The 17,712-nt window shown below is 37.9% G+C and overlaps 1 protein-coding gene across 6 annotated transcripts in view; it reads left to right on the top strand.

Annotated features, from left to right (window-relative positions):
• RBMS2 (RNA binding motif single stranded interacting protein 2) overlaps positions 1-17,712 on the top strand; it is a 90,840-nt gene that overhangs the window by 9,081 nt on the left and 64,047 nt on the right. For 2 of the 6 annotated variants that reach the window (XM_079936373.1, XM_079936368.1), the window contains exons 1-3: positions 16,296-16,777; positions 17,084-17,120; positions 17,248-17,313. The exons of 1 other annotated variant lie outside the window; for it this stretch is intronic. The gene's annotated coding sequence lies outside the window, so the exon portion shown is untranslated. Of the gene's footprint in view, positions 1-16,295; positions 16,778-17,083; positions 17,121-17,247; positions 17,314-17,712 lie in introns of those variants that run through there. 3 more of the 6 variants (XM_079936372.1, XM_079936366.1, XM_079936367.1) reach the window with 2 other exon arrangements.

The raw sequence follows: 17,712 nt of genomic DNA, 5'->3' as shown, positions 1-17,712 counted from the left end.
GTTTGTGGGCTCTAGAGCACAGGCTTAGTAGTTGTGGCACATGGGCTTAGTTGCTCCGTGGCATGTGGGATCTTCCCGGGCCAGGGGTCAAACCTGTGTCCCCTGCATTGGCAGGCAGATTCTTAACCACTGTGCCACCAGGGAAGTCCAGATTACTCTTGACTATGGGGAAAATTAAAAGAACAGGAATAGCTAGAGAAGAATCTATAGTTCAGGGAAGGGGATTTTGTTTGTTTTGCATGTTTGTTTTTGTTTTGTCTTTTTAAGAAAATCATCATCTCAGTATGCTGAGGAGGAAAGCCAGTAGAGATGAAAAGGTTGAAGATAGCAGGTGAATATTATATGCTAAGATTATAGGGAGAAAAAGTGAGGTAGAAAGCTTGAGAATGGTAAATATTTAGAATAGCTTTTGTAGAAGTAAGAGAAGGCACTAACTAGAATCTTGTAGGAGTGTTGGGAAATATCTAAGAGCCTGTTTGAGATGAGAAGTTTGTAGTTTAAACATTTACGCAGAAAAAAAAAATACAGATAGTTTTATGTGGGAGTGCTGTGAAACTTTCAATGGACAGATAATCCCAATCTTATGCACTTTGTTCCATGAAATAGAAAAAGAAGAAAAACTTTACAACTTGTTTTGTTAAATTACTGTATATTTTAAAACCAAAACCAGACAAGGACAGTTTAGGAAAGATAATTATAAAGACATAGGTGCAAAAATCATAAAACATACGTTTTATGATCAGGGAATTTTTATCTCAAGGATGCTAGAATGGTTAACATTAGAAAATGTGCATAATTACCAAATCAACAGATTAAGAGAGAAAATCTATTTGATCCTCCTGGTCACTGCAGAAGAAGTATTTGATAAAATTAAATACCTATTCATCTTCAAAGTTCTTAGCAAACTAGACAAGGAAAGGAATATCCTGATAAACCTGACAAAGGGTTTTTCAGGTAACAGGCCTGGTATCACAACTTCTGTTAAATATTTTATTGGAGGTCTTATTATTGTCCAGTAAGACAAGAAAAATAAACAAAAGATATAAAGGTTACAAGAAAAGATACAAAATTGTCATTATTCACAAGTGATATTTATGAGGAAAATCCAAGTGACAGGTAAATTGTTGGGGCTAATAAGAGAGTTAAACAAGGTTGCTAGATAAAAGATCAGTATCCAGAATTCAATAGCATTCCTATATTGAAGTAATAATTATACCTATTTCTTATGGCATTACAAACTGAGAAGTGCACATGAATAAACCTATTATAGGATGCGTAAGAATTTTAGGGAGAAATTAGTTAATGGAAAGGTATACCGTATATTGCAAATTCTAAGCTGGCTCCCATGATCCCCGCCTCCTGATATTCATGCCTTGTGTAAACCCTTCCTCTTGAGTATGAATGGGAGCTGTGATTTGCTTTTTTAAATTTATTTTTATTTATTTTTGCTGTGTTGGGTCTTCGTTTCTGTGCAAGGGCTTTCCCTAGTTGTGGCAAGCGGGGGCCACTCTTCATCGCGGTGCACGGGCCTCTCACTATCGCGGCCTCTCTTGTTGCGGAGCGCAGGCTCCAGACGCGCAGGCTCAGTAGTTGTGGCTCACAGGCCTAGTTGCTCCGCGGCATGTGGGATCCTCCCAGACCAGTTCTCGAACCCGTGTCCCCTGCATTAGCAGGCAGATTCTCAACCACTGCGCCACCAGGGAAGCCCTGATTTGCTTTTAAGAAATAAAATCTGGCAAAGGTTACTCTCCCTTGTTGGCATTCAAGAAGCAAACTGCCATTTTGTGAGCTGTCCTAAGGAGAAGGCCACATGATAAGGAACTGAAGGCAGCCCCTAGCCAACACGCAGCAAGAAATTGAGGCCCTCATCCAACAGCCTGCAAGGAACTGAATGCTGCCAAAAATCATGTGACAGAAGTGGATCCTTCCCAACTTGAGCCTTAGATGAGAACTCAGCCCTGGCCAACGCTGACTGTAGCCTAGCTAAGCCATACCCAGACAACTGACCCATAGAAACTGTGAGATAATAAATATGTGTTGTTATATACTACTAAGTTAATGATAATATTTTATGCAGCAATAGACAACTAATATACTGTGTTAAATGGAGGGAAACAATCAAAAATATGGAGGCTCTCCCCAAAGTAACTTATAAACTTAATACAATTCCAATTAAAATCTCAACAGGGTTTTGCACAGAATTTTCATGAATCCTAAAATTTTATTGATAGTAGAAGACAAAACAGAAGCCAAGATAATTTTGTAAAAGAGTGAAGAAGGGTCTGGACTTCTCTACAGGATATCAAAACTTTATAAAGCTATGTGGTAAAGATGTGATTAACTTTTTAAGAAACTGCCAGTTTTCCAAAGTGGCTTACCATTTTAAATTCCCACCAGCAATGTATGAGAGTTTTGGTTTCTCTACAGCCTCATCAACACTTACTATTGTCTGTCTTTTTTATTATAGCCATTCTAATGGGCATATAGTAGTATCTCATTGTGGTTTTAATTTGCATTTCCCTAAAACCCAATGATTCTGAACAGCTTTTTATGTGCTTATTAGTCATTTGGGTGTCTTTGGTGAAGTGTCTATTCAAGTCTCCTGTACATTTTTAAATTGGGTTATTGCCTTATTATTGAGTTATAAGAGTTCTTTGTATATTCTAGATACAAGTCTTTTATCAGATATGTGATTTGCAATATTTTCTTCCAGCCAGCGGCTTGTTTTTTCATTTTGTTAATTGTATCTCTTAAAAGTCAAAAGTTTTAAATTTTATTGAAGTCTAATTTATCATATTTTTCTTTTATGCCTCATGCTTTTGGTGTTGTCTCTGGGAATTCTGCTAGCCCAGAGTCATGAAGATTTTCTCCTGTTTTCTTCTAGAAGACTATAGTTTTAAGCTTTTTCATTTAATTCTGTGATCCATTTTGAATTAATTTTTGTGTATGGTATGAGGTAAGGGTCTAAGTTTTTCTTTTTTGCATGTGGATATCCAATTATTCCAGCACTATTTTGTGGAAAAATTCTTTCCTCATTGAATTGTCTTGACACCTTTGTTGAAAATCAGTTGACCATTAATATAAGGGTTTCTTTCTGGTCTCAAAATTCTGTTCCATTGATCTACATTCCTATCTTTATAATAATACCACATTCTCTTGAGTACTTTAGCTTTCTCATAAGCTTTGAAATCAATTACAGTTAGTGTAAATCTTTCAATTGTTCTTTTTCAAAATTGTTTTGGTTCTCCTAGGTCTTTTGCACTTTCATCAGCTTATCAACTTCTACAAAGAACCCTACTAGGATTTTGAGAGGAATTGCATTGAAACTATATATCAATTTGGGGGAAATTACCATCTTAACAATTACTTCTTTAATTTCTCTCAGCAATGTTTTATACTTTTTGGTGTATACATTTTACATTTGTTTTGTTAAATTTATTCCTATTTAATTCCTTTTGATATTATTATGAATGGAATTGTTTTCTTAATTTCATTTCAGTCTGTTTATTGCCAGTGTATAGAAATATAGTTGATTTCTGTATATTGATCTTGTATCCTGTGACCTCCCTGGACTCATTTACTAATTCTAGTAGTTTTATTGTGGGATTTTCTACATAGACTGTCATGTCTTGAATAAGGACAGTCTTATTTCTTCCTTTCCAATCTGGATTCCTTTAAGCTATTTGTTTTTGTTTTTGTTGTTTGTCTGCTTTTTCTTAGGGCATTGTCTAGAACTTCCAGCATAATGTTGAATAGAAATGGTGAGAGCAGACACCTTTGCCTTGTTCCTGATTTTACAGGGAATGCATTCAGCCTTTTAGTGTTAGGTATGAAGTTAGCTGTAGGGTTTTTATAACTTTTTTTCTATCAAAATGAGGAAATTTCCTCCTATTATTAGCTAGGAGATTTTATCATGAATGAGTATCAGATTTTGTCAAATGCTAGTTCTGCATTTACTGAGATGATCATGGGGATTTTGCCTTTATTCTTTTAATATGCCAAATTACATTACTTGATTTTTGAACATTTAACCAGCCTTGGGTTCCTGGCACTAACTGCAGTTGATCATGGTGTTTACACCTTTTTTATATGTTCCTGAATTCAGTTTGCTAATATTTTTTAAAATAAATTTAGTTATTTAATTTATTTATTTTTGGCTCTATTGGGTCTTTGTTGCTGCGCGTGGGCTTTCTCTAGTTGCGGTGAGTGGGCTTCTCATTGCTGTGGCTTCTCTAGTTGCGGAGCATGGGCTCTAGGCATGTGGGCTTCAGTAGTTGTAGCATGTGGGCTCGGTAGTTGTGGCTTGCGGACTCTAGAGCACAGTCTCAGTAGTTGAGGCACAAGGGCTTAGTTGTTCCGCGGCATGTGGGATCTTCCTGGACTAGGGCTCGAACCTGTGTCCCCTGCATTGGCAGGTGGATTCTTAACCACTGCGCCACCAGGGAAGTCCCTTGGTTTGCTAATAATTTTGTTGAGGTTTTTTACATCTACATTCATAAGGGATATTTGTATATAGTTTTTTTTCCTTATGATACCCAATCAGATTTTAACCTAATGATTTTTAATAACCTTTGATAATCATTACCCAAATGAACTGTTTCACTAGGGGTTGCAAAGTGTTGCTATTCTATCATTCCTTATTTATTATTTTAAATTCTTCTATAAATAAGGACTTTGCTTTGTCAACTATTTGGTCATTCAGGGATACAGTTCATATAGAAAAGGTAGGTTGTATATTTGATCTGTTTCTCTTTATTTGCTAAGTTATAGAATAATAAGTTGGTTCTGTAATATCCTCCAAAGGTTATCAGAGTTTTCAAAATTATTATGATTTTGAACAACTATGATATGTTTACATTCTTTGCAGTTGTTATTCTTTTTGATGCTCAAATGTCCCATCTCTGGACAGTGGGAGTCCCCTCAAGTTGACTCTTGAATTCTTTGACACAACCCCAAGTAGTTTTGTTTTGTTTTTTTGATGGTTGACAGATCTTTTATTAACAGTCGAAAGACTTCACACTTGTTACAATAGGAGAATAAGTGTTTCTTTAATGAATAATTAAATGAAAACTACCTAGGACCTTATAGGATTTTTAATGTGTACTAGGTTTGATACATATCTTAGAAGATAGGACTAGCTTGCTGGAATCATGAGGGTATGACTGAAAATTAGGAACAGTAATTTATAAAACATTCACCTAGATGCACCAGAGGGCAGACAGCAGAAGCAAGAAGAACTACAATCCTGCAGCCTGTGGATCAAAAACCACATTCACAGAAAGATAGACAAGATGAAAAGTCAGAGGGCTATGTACCAGATGAAGGAACAAGATAAAACCCCAGAAAAACAACTAAATGAAGTGGAGATATGCAACCTTCCAGAAAAAGAATTCAGAATAATGATAGTGAAGATGATCCCGGACCTCGGAAAAAGGATGGAGGCAAAGATTGAGAAGATGCAATAAATGTTTAACAAAGACCTAGAAGAATTAAAGAACAAACAAACAGAGATGAACAATACAATAACTGACATGAAAACTACACTAGAAGGGATCAATAGCAGAATAACTGAGGCAGAAGAATGGATAAGTGACCTGGAAGACAGAATGGTGGAATTCACTGCTACAGAACAGAATAAAGAAAAAAGAATGAAAAGAAATGAAGACAGCCTAAGAGATCTCTGGGACAATATTAAACGCAACAACATTTGCATTATAGGGGTCCCAGAAGCGGGAGAGAGAGAGCAAGGACCCGAGAAAATATTTGAAGGGATTATAGACGAAAACTTCCCTAACATGGGAAAGGAAATAGCCACCCAAGTCCAGGAAGCACAGCGAGTCCCATACAGGATAAACCCAAGGAGAAACACACCGAGACACATAGTAATCAAATTGGTAAAAATTAAAGACAAAGAAAAATTATTGAAAGCAGCAAGGGAAAAACGACAAATAACATACAAGGGAACTCCCATAAAGTTAACAGCTGATTTCTCAGCAGAAACTCTACAAGCCAGAAAGGAGTGGCATGATATACTTAAAGTGATGAAAGGGAAGAACCTACAACCAAGATTACTCTACCTGGCAAGGATCTCATTCATATTCAATGGAGAAATCAAAAGCTTTACAGACAAACAAAAGCTAAGAGAATTCAGCACCACCAAACCAGCTCTACAACAAATGCTAAAGGAACTTCTCTAACTGGGAAACACAAGAGAAGAAAAGGACCTACAAAACCAAACCCAAAACAATTAAGAAAATGGTAATAGGAACATACATATTGATAATTACCTTAAACATAAATGGCTTAAATGCTCCAACCAAAAGACACAGTTGCTGAATGGATACAAAAACAAGACCCATATTTATGCTGTCTACAGGAGACCCACTTCAGACTTAGGGACACATACAGGCTGAAAGTGAGAGGATGGAAAAAGATATTCCATGCAAATGGAAATCAAAAGAAAGCTGATTTTATCATATCAGATAAAATAGACTTTAAAATAAAGACTGTTACAAGAGACAAGGAAGGACACTACATAATGATCAAGGGATCAATCCAAGAAGAAGATGTAACAATTATAAATATATATGCACCCAACATAGGAGTACCTCAATACATAAGGCAACTGCTAACAGCTATAAAAGAGGAAATCGACAGTAACACAATAATAGCGGGGGACTTTAACACCTCACTTACACCAATGGACAGATCATCCAAAATGAAAATAAATACGGAAACAGAAGCTTTAAATGATACAATAGACCAGATAGGTTTAATTGATATTTATAGGACATTCCATCCAAAACCAGCAGATTACACTTTCTTCTCAAGTGTGCACGGAACATTCTCCAGGATAGATCACATCTTGGTTCACAAATCAAGCCTCAGTAAATTTAAGAAAATTGAAATCATATCAAGCATCTTTTCTGACCACAATGCTATGAGATTAGAAATCAGTTACAGGGAAAAAAACGTAAAAAACACAAACACATGAAGGCTAAACAATACGTTACTAAATAACCAAGAGATCACTGAAGAAATCAAAGAGGAAATCAAAAAATACCTAGAGACAAATGACAATGAAAACACAATGATCCAAAACCTATGGGATGGGCTTCCCTGGTGGCGCAGTGGTTGAACGTCCGCCTGCTGATGCAGGGACACGGGTTCGTGCCCCGGTCCGGGAAGATCCCACATGCCGTGGAGCAGCTGGGCCCATGAGCCATGGCCGCTGAGCCTGCGCGTCCGGAGCCTGTGCTCCACAACGGGAGAGGCCACAACAGTTAGAGGCCCGCGTACCGCAAAAAAACAAAACAAAACAAAACCTATGGGATACAGCAAAAACAGTTCTAAGAGGGAAGTTTATAGCTATACAAGCCTACCTCAAGAAACAAGAAAAATCTCAAATAAATAATCTAACCTTACACCTAAAGGAACTAGAGAAAGAAGAACAAACAAAACCTAAGGTTAGCAGAAAGAAAGAAATCATAAAGATCAGAGCAGAAATAAATGAAATAGAAGCAAAGAAAGCAATAGCAAAGATCAATAAAACTAAAAGCTGGTTCTTTGAGAAGGTAAACAAGATTGATAAACCATTAGCCAGACTCATCAAGAAAAAGAGGGAGAGGACTCAAATCAATAAAATTAGAAATGAAAAAGGAGAAGTTACAACAGACACCGCAGAAATACAAAGCATCCTAAGAGACTACTACAAGCAGCTCTATGCCAATTAAATGGACAACTGGAAGAAATGGACAAATTCTTAGAAAGGTATAAGCTTCCAAGACTGAACCAGGAAGAAATAGAAAGTATGAACAGACCAATCACAAGTAATGAAATTGAAACTGTGATTAAAAATCTTCCAACAAAAGTCCAGGACCAGATGACTTCACAGGTGAATTCTATCAAACATTTAGAGAAGAGCTAACACCCATCCTTCTCAAACTCTTCCAAAAAATTGCAGAGGAAGGAACACTCCCAAACTCATTCTATGAGGCCACCATCACCCTGATACCAAAACCAGACAAAGATACTACAAAAAAACAAAATTACAGACCAATATCACTGATGAATATATGCAAAATCCTCAGCATGCAAAAATCCTCAGCAAAATACTAGCAAACAGAATCCAACAGCACATTAAAAGGGTCATACACCATGATCAAGTGGGATTTATCCCAGGGATGCAAGGATTCTTCAGTATACGCAAATCATCAGTGTGATACACCATATTAACAAATTGAAGAATAAAAACCATATGATCATCTCAATAGATGCAGAAAAAGCTTTTGACAAAATTTGACACCCATTTAGGATAAAAACTCCAGAAAGTGGGCATAGAGGGAACCTACCTCAACATAATAAAGGCCATACATGACAAACCCACAGCAAACAATGGTGAAAATCTGAAAGCATTTCCTCTAAGATCAGGAACAAGACAAGGATGTCCGCTCTCACCACTATTATTCAACTTAGTTTTGGAAGTCCTAGCCATGGCAATCAGAGAAGAAAAAGAAATAAAAAGAATACAAATTGGAAAAGAAGAAGTAAAATTGTCACTGTTTGCAGATGACATGATACTATACATAGAGAATCCTAAAAATGCCACCAGAAAACTACTAGAGCTAATCAATGAATTTGGTAAAGTTGCAGGATACAAAATTAATGCACAGAAATCTCTTGCATTCCTATACACTAATGATGAAAAATCTGAAAGAGAAATTAAGGAAACACTTCCATTTACCATTGCAACAAAAAGAATAAAATACCTAGGAATAAACCTACCTAGGGAGACAAAAAACCTGTATGCAGAAAACTATAAGACACTGATGAAAGAAATTAAAGATGATACCAACAGATGGAGAAATATACCATGTTCTTGGATTGGAAGAATCAATATTGTGAAAATGACTATACTACTCAAAGCAATCTACAGATTCAATGCAATCCCTATTGAATTACCAATGGCATTTTTTACGGAACTGGAACAAAAAATCTTAAAATTTGTATGGAGACACAAAAGACCCCGAATAGCCAAAGCAGTCTTGAGGGGAAAAAATGGAGCTGGAGGAATCAGACTCCCTGACTTCAGACTATACTACAAAGCTACAGTAATCAAGAGAATATGGTACTGGCACAAAAACAGAAACATAGATCAATGGAACAAGATAGAAAGCCCAGAGATAAACCCACGCACCTATGGTCAACTAATCTATGACAAAGGAGGCAAGGATATACAATGGAGAAAAGACAGTCTCTTCAATAAGTGGTGCTGGGGGGCTTCTCTGGTGGCGCAGTGGTTGAGATGCAGGGGACACGGGTTCGTGCCCCGGTCCAGGAAGATCCCACATGCCGCGGAGCGGCTGGGCCCGTGAGCCATGGCCGCTGAGCCTGTGTGTCCGGAGCCTGTGCTCTGCAACGAGAGAGGCCACAACAGTGGGAGGCCCGCGTACTGCAAAAAAAAAAAAAATGGTGCTGGGAAAACTGGACAGCTACGTGTAAAAGAATGAAATTAGAACACTCCCTAACGCCATACACAAAAATAAACTCAAAATGGGTTAGAGACCTAAATGTAAGACCGGACACTATAAAACTCTTAGAGGAAAGCATAGGAAGAACACTCTTTGACATAAATCACAGCAAGATCTTTTTTGATCCACCTCCTAGAGTAATGGAAATAAAAACCAAAATAAACAAATGAGACCTAATGAAACTTAAAAGCTTTTACACAGCAAAGGAAACCATAAGCAAGATGAAAAGACAACCCTCAGAATGGGAGAAAATATTTGCAAACGAATCAACGGACAAAGGATTAATCTCCAAAATATATAAACAACTCATGCAGCTCAATATTAAAGAAACAAACAACCCAATCCAAAAATGGGCACAAGACCTAAATAGACATTTCTCCAAAGAAGACATACAGATGGCCAAGAAGCACTTGAAAAGCTGCTCAACATCACTAATTATCAGAGAAATGCAAATCAAAACTACAATGAGGTATCACCTCACACCAGTTAGAATGGACATCATCAGAAAATCTACAGACAACAAATGCTGGAGAGGGTGTGGAGAAAAGGGAATCCTCTTGCACTGTTGGGAATGTAAATTGATACAGCCACTATGGAGAACAGTATGGAGGTTCCTTAAAAAGCTAAAAATAGAATTACCAAATGATCCAGCAATCACACTACTGGGCATATACCCCGAGAAAACCATAATTCAAAAAGACACATGCACCCCAGTGTTCACTGCAGCACTATTTACAATAGCCAGGTCATGGAAGCAACCTAATGCCCATCGACAGACAAATGGATAAAGAAGATGTGGTACATATATACAATGGAATATTACTCATCCATAAAAAGGAACAAAATTGGGTCATTTGTTGAGCCGTGGATGGATCTAGAGACTGTCATACAGAGTGAAGTAAGTCAGAAAGAGAAAAATATCGTATATTAACGCATATATGTGGAACCTAGAAAAATGGTACAGATGAACTGGTTTGCAGGGCAGAAGTTGAGACACAGATGTAGAGGACAATTGTATGGACACCAAGGTGGGAAAGCCGCGGGGGGGTGGGGATGGTGGTGTGATGAATTGGGCGATTGGAATTGACATGTATACACTGATGTGTATAAAATGGATGAGTAATAAGAACCTGCTGTATTAAAATAAATAAATAAACAAACATTCACCTAATAGCTTTCCTAAACATTAGTTCCCCTGAAATTAAATCAGGAAATAAAATTTCTGTTTATACCCAGTTTTAGATATGATTCATAACAGATGTTAATTTTATAATTTTTTTTTTTTTTGCGGTACACGGGCCTCTCACTGTTGCGGCCTCTCCCGTTGCAGAGCACAGGCTCCGGACGTGCAGGCTCCAGACGCGCAGGCTCAGTGGCCATGGCTCACGGGCCTAGCCGCTCTGCGGCATGTGGGATCTTCCCGGACCGGAGCACGAACCTGGGTACCTTGCATCGGCAGGCAGACTCTCAACCACTGTGCCACCAGGGAAGCCCTAATTTTATAATTTTGATGCTACCTTTTTTTTTTTTTTTTTTTTTTTTGCTGTACGCGGGCCTCTCACTGCTGTGGCCTCTCCCGCTGCGGAGCACAGGCTCTGGACGCGCAGGCTCAGCGGCCGTGGCTCACGGGCCCAGCCGCTCCGCGGCATGTGGGATCTTCCCGGACCGGGGCACGAACCCGCGTCCCCTGCATCGGCAGGCGGATTCTCAACCACTGCGCCACCAGGGAAGCCCCTGATGCTACCTTTTTAAAGGTACTCAATAAAAATTCAAATCTCATTTTTTAAGATTACGAATTTAAAGTGTGCAGTAAAACAACCCCAGTATTCTTTGATAGCTTCCTTGCTTACTGGTCTGGATATGCATTGTACATGTTGTTTTCTCTTATTTTTGCCATTATATCTTTGGAATATATTCCTAGAAGTAGAACTGTTAGGTTGAAGGGTAAAATGATATGTAATTTTGCTAAATAGTGCAAAAGGAGTTATGCTATTCTCTATTTCCACGAACAATATATGACAGCCTTTTTACTACAGTCTCTCCCACTTGTTTGACTACTCAGATTGTTGTCAAGCTTTTGGATTTTTGCCAGTCTGGTAGGTGAGAAATGGTATCTCCAAGTAGTTTTAATTTTAACATATTTTTCTGTTCAACAACACATTTCAATAAGTTAATGATAGTGAGTCCACATTAACATATAAAGAAAGAAATTTGCCATTAGGCATCTAAAATTTTATGAGTTGGCTCTGATTCTCAAGCTGAAGATTATTTACTTAGATTTGCGGTAAGGAATAAGATGGATTTGTTTAGACAACTATTATGTTAATAAAATATTCAATAAAAAAAGATGGATTTGTTATACTCAACATGGCATAGTAAATATCAACTCTGGTCTCACACTTGGAAAATGCTTTGTAATCAATAGAGTACTTTTACAGTCATTATCTAATTTGACTGTCATGATTATCCCTGAGAAATAGAACAGATACTATGCCCATTTTGTAGAAGGGGAAACTGATGTTTTAAAAGATTGAGATTTTCCAATTTAACACAGCAAATGATAGAGCTGGGTTTAAATTTCAAAGTTCTGATCTACTTACAAATTCTGTGCTTTCTCTTCCTGGTATTTGCTAAAGGGTGCATGACCTATATTATCCAGGCGGTGGCAGTGTTCTCTTAATGTTCATTGAGATTCACTTTCCCATTGGAGATACTTAAAAGAAATTGGGGCTTCCCTGGTGGTGCAGTGGTTGAGAGTCCGCCTGCCGATGCAGGGGACCCGGGTTCGTGCCCTGGTCGGGGAAGATCCCACATGCCGCGGAGCGGCTGGGTCTGTGAGTCATGGCCGCTGAGCCTGCGCGTGCGGAGCCTGTGCCCCACAACGGTAGAGGCCACAACAGTGAGAGGCCCGTGTACTGCAAAAAAAAAAAAAAAGAATAGGCCAAAATATTAGGTATCACTGCTTTAACACTTAAGATAAAAAGCTGATTTGAGGAAAATGGTTGAACTTTCACCTCTGAAATCCTAGGATTATTTCTTTATTATTTCTGACCCCGAAAGATATATATATCAGAATTCTAAATTTTACAGTCAAATCAGATTAGTATGGGAACAATGTTGAATTGAGACAGAAAGTCTGGATTCTGGTTTCAGATATTTGACCCCTATGACCTTATGCAAGTGAGTTTACCTTTCCGGGTTTTTTTATTTTCAATCTGAAAATAAGAGAGGACAAAGGAAAGGAACTATCCAATTCATCAGTATTCTGACTCATTATCATCTCCACAGTCTCACCTTTCTTGCAGTGTTAGATTTAACCATATGAAATTACCAGTATTTGACTATTTGAAAAGATTTATATTTAACCTACATAAGCAGCCATTTCATTTGGTTCTAATTGTTCAGTTCAGTTGTGGACGCTTATGGGGATCATCTGAGCTATTTATTTTAGGGATAGCTGAAGCCAAACAAAATTAATGTCTCAAGTGTAAAGGAAACATACATTTGGAGACTATAATATTACCCATCAATGCAGTCCATTCTGGGTATGCATAGAAACCAGTCTAGTCTTTTCTTTCTGCATTATACTAATTTTCTGGTCCAGTGATTCTAGAAGATTTGATTCCTGTATTTCTTTAGTGTCTGGCAAAGGAAAAGTCTACTTGAAAATTTTGTTAGGATATTCTCTGTAGTAAGTTTTGGCCAGAAATATCTGTTGTTATAGAAGAGGAGAATATACTATTAGCACTGATATCCAGGGTATGAGATAAATAATTCTTCAGAGTTGCCTGTCTTTTCCCCTGTTTTCCAATGAGTTAAGTCAAGGAGTCGAGAGGCCAAACTTTCCCAGTTTCTAGTTTTAGACCAATTTTGTCATTCCATCCTACATTCGAAGGGGACAGGGCTAAGCTTTTCTAGTTGTTTGATTCAGATCCTTAAATTTTCCTACTTAAGGAAGCTGATGTGTTAAACTTTTTTTTTTTTACTTCTTCTTAAGGCATTACCTCATCTCTTTACCATTAAATAAATTGAACTTTTTGGTTTTTTTTCATGACCTAGACTTTTGGGCACAAAAGTTAATCAGTGGGAGGAAAGATAATCCACAGAGAATATATATATATATATATATATATATAACATATATTTATATAAATATAAATTTATATTATATATTTATTTGAAATATATATATGTATGTTTTTTGGCCACGATCTTAGTTCCCTGACCAGGGATCAAACCCGCACGCCCTGCAGTGGGAGCGCGGAGTCTTAACCGCTGGACTGCCAGGGAAATCCCCACAGAGAATATGAATAGCTGGGGAAAAAAAAACCCTTGGCCCTAATATATTTATTCAGGTCTCTGAACCATATTCAGAGCTCCACTAACAAACTTGGTCCTGTCTCACTGCTGGCAGACACATGTGCTACATCAGCCTGGCTCTAGTCCTATAGTTAGGGTCTGGCATATCTGCAGGTAATACATTCCTTGAGTTCTCTACTCTGATGTGGAGGGCCCAATAGTTGCATGCAGTCATCTTTCAACATACAAGTAAGGGTTGATCTGACCCCAACTGCTCTGTACCTGAGACACATACTTAAAAGTGTTGTTTTGTTACCAAGTCCAAGCTCGTGCTGCTTGCCAAAGGACAGGCCAGTAAACTGAGAGACAAGTTGTTGGGGCAAGGAATAGTGACTTTATTTGGAAAGACAGCAGACCGAGAAGTGGTGGACTAGTGTCCTAAAGAACCATCTTACCCAAGTTGGAATTTAGGCTTCTTTTTTACTCAAAGGGGAGGGGGTGTGGTTGGTTGCTGCAAACTTCTTCGTGTCAGAATCCTTTGTTCTTGCATCTGTCCAGGTAGGTCAGGTCATATTGTTCCTGTAAACCTCCAACATGACAAATGTTATTCTCTGTTCTGCAACTTTTTATCTCTGTAGGAATGGAAAAGTTTTATGCCTTTAAAGGTCAGAGCCTTGAGAATGGGCTATCGTGTATATTTCAGGCTATAGGCAACATTCTTAACTTGTAACAAAAGCAATAGAATACAAAGGTTAAAGTAAAAGGAACAGGTCCAACATGGAGTCAGATTTGTTCTTCCCTGTTACAGTTTTTCTGGAGAAATCACAAACCAGTCTATATTGAATCTGAGGTATAAATGTCTCCGTCCAAGAGATGTTCCAAATAACTTATTTTACTTTTTCCCCTCAAAACAACTTTTGGGTGCTGGGCTCAAGAGAACCAAGAATTTGAGAGGCATTGACTAAATCTGGAAAAATGTAAGCAATATAACGGGCAAAGCAGATGGGGGGTGGTGATCAAAGTAAACACACTGGAAGAAATAGGATTCTTCCTCTTCTCATATACTTCCTGAATATAACCACAGAACTCCATTACCTTCTCTGTCACTTCCACAAGATTCCATCACCTCCTTTAAAAATATACTTACCATAGTAAAGGTTGTAGTTTCCAGTCCTGTTGGTGCTCTTTGACATAATTGACCTTTGGCATCAGTTCACCAATCTGGGTCATTTTACTTTTATGGCCCTAAACTTATAATCAGAGTATAAACATACAGGTTTTTGTATTAGTAAATACATATGGAATTTATTTATATAGAATTTATAAAATAGAATTTATTTAATTGGATCTTTTTTTTTTTAATAAATTTATTTATTTGTTTATGGCTGCGTTGGGTCTTCGTTGCTGCGCGTGGGCTTTCTCTAGTTGCGGCGAGCGGGGGCTACTCTTCGTTGTGGTGTGCGGGCTTCTCATTGCAGTGGCTTCTCTTGTTGTGGGGCACGGGCTCTAGGCATGAGAGCTTCAGTAGTTGTGGCATGTGGGCTCAGTAGTTGTGCCTCGCGGGCTCTAGAGTGCAGGCTCAGTAGTTGTGGCACGCGAGCTTAGTTGCTGCACGGCATGTGGGATCTTCCCGGACCAGGGCTCGAACTCATGTCCTCTGTATTGGCAGGCGAATTCTTAACCACTGCGCCACCAGGGAAGTCCCAATTGGATCGTTCTTTATCTCCCTTCTGATACTTTCTACTTTTTCTAGATCTATTTCAATTTCTTAGAGTAGTAGGACTCTAGAGAAATGGGAGCTGGGATGTCTTGTCTAGTGTACTTTGATTCTGTACTATTTTGTTTCCTTTTTTTCCTAGAGATAAGAGATGATCCACCAATTTCCAAGAGATGGGGAGTTATGAAAAGAATTTACAAATAATCGGATTGTTTGCTTCTAGAAGGCAGAGAAATGAAATTGGATTGGGTGATTTCTGAAATTTCTTATTCAGTATTTTCACTTATATAGTTTCGCCTGCCTAGTCCTAGTATGATCTTTTGAATGTAACTAAGATACTAGTTTTTGGAAATGTTCACTTCAGATCATAAAATCTGGGTTATACAATACCCAGAGGGATACACTGGGAGACAGTAGGGTAATTAATCAAAATGGAGCTAACATCTGTTGAATGTGTACCAAGTGCCAGATACCTGCCTAAGGGCTTTATATACATTGCCTTATTTCATTTCACTACAATTTAGGAAGCAGAGACTATTTATTTTGTATATTTTACAGAGGAGAGAAGGTTCAGACATGAGGTAATTCTCCCAGTGTCACTCAGCTTGTGAGTGACAGGACCAAATCAGAACTTAGATTTGATTCCAAAGGCAAATGAAGTAGGTATTATCTCCATTTTGGAAATGAGTAAATTAGAGATGTTAAGTAACTTGGCCTAAAGTTACATAAACAGTAACTAACAGTGGTGTCAGAATTTGAACTCATGTCTGCTTCTCTCTAAAACTTACGGTTTTAACTATATTAAATTCTAAGATATCATTGAGCGTTAAGGAATACAGTAAGAGAACACAACACGTTGAGAATATTAGAAGTTTTAAAAAATTAAATTAGGTTGACTGCTATTATAAATCCCATTATAAATCAGGCCTTAAAAATGAAGGGTTTTTACCACATTGTTAGGCTTAGGGAGAAGACATCAACCAAGGACCTAAATGGCAATGATAACTTGGCATATCATGAATGAGAATCTCTGAGGGCAGAAAAGGGACTTTAAAAAAATATGGTATCACTGAGAGATGCCTTTATTGATTTATTGACTGCATTTGGCTGCTGTGCTTCCAATCTCAGTTGCAGTTCCCACATTGAGGCTGTTCCCACCCTTCCTGTGTCCCTTGAGCTGAGCAGGAACTTCCTGTCCTATTGGAAATGAAAGTTAGAGATTGGGGGTATGGTATGTGTGTATTTACTCTGCAGACTGTTGGTACTGTCTGTCCCATTATTATAGCAAAAAGGTGACAGGAAAACTAGAATAGAGACTGGGACTTCATTTAAGGGACGGTTTGGGCTTAATGTTTTTTGTGGCAAAGCAGACAGGGTTAATTTATTATTTAGAATATCCACTATGGCTGTGAGGGGGCCTTAAGAAGTGATTTGAAGGCTTTCATTCTATATCCCTCTTCTACTTCGACTAGATTGGTAAATTACTGGGTATCATTCTTAAATTTTTGTTTTCCAACAAGTTTCTTTTATTGTTAAGGTACCTTCTACAGGACATTCCTTTGAAAGTATTAGAGGTGAGTGTTGCAACTGTGTTCAATTCTTGACTCTAAATTAATGTTCTTCTTTCCTAAGAACTTTGTATTTTTCTTCTCTGTGAAGCATATGTTTTTAAAATAGTTATTTATTTATTTTTTTCTACAGTTCACAGACAGCTTGAAGCAGACATCCCAACTCTGAACTTCAGCTTGGGCATAAATTTCAGGTTGGGTGAGTAACTAATTGTTCAGCTTCATAGACCTTGAAGACTAGGAAATAGTGGGATAAAGATTCAAATAAGATAGCTTACAATTGAAGAAATCACTAGGCAATTATATCTCAATAAAGCTGGGGGAAAGAAAAAAGAAAGCACTAGGCACCAAGTTTCATGACATAGTCCAGTTTGAAAATTCCTTCTCAAGTATTAAGTCATAGCTGGGAGAATCTGAAAAGGATTAAGAGACATCAGCCCATCAGCATAACCTAAGAGGAGTAAAACTATCCAAGGATCTGAAACTAGTTATTTCCCATCCTCTGTTTTGCTTGTTTCTGCTCTTTGGTGAGCTCTTCTGTTTGTTCTTTCTTTGTGTGTTAAGGTCGCTCTAAATATAAAGTGGGGGGTAAGTCCTG

Source organism: Stenella coeruleoalba, assembly GCF_951394435.1.
Source record: "Stenella coeruleoalba genome assembly, chromosome: 11".
Classification (NCBI taxonomy): Eukaryota; Metazoa; Chordata; class Mammalia; order Artiodactyla; family Delphinidae; genus Stenella; species Stenella coeruleoalba.
The sequence above is the reverse complement of the archived record's forward strand: the minus strand, read 5'-3'. Positions and strand labels throughout refer to the sequence as shown.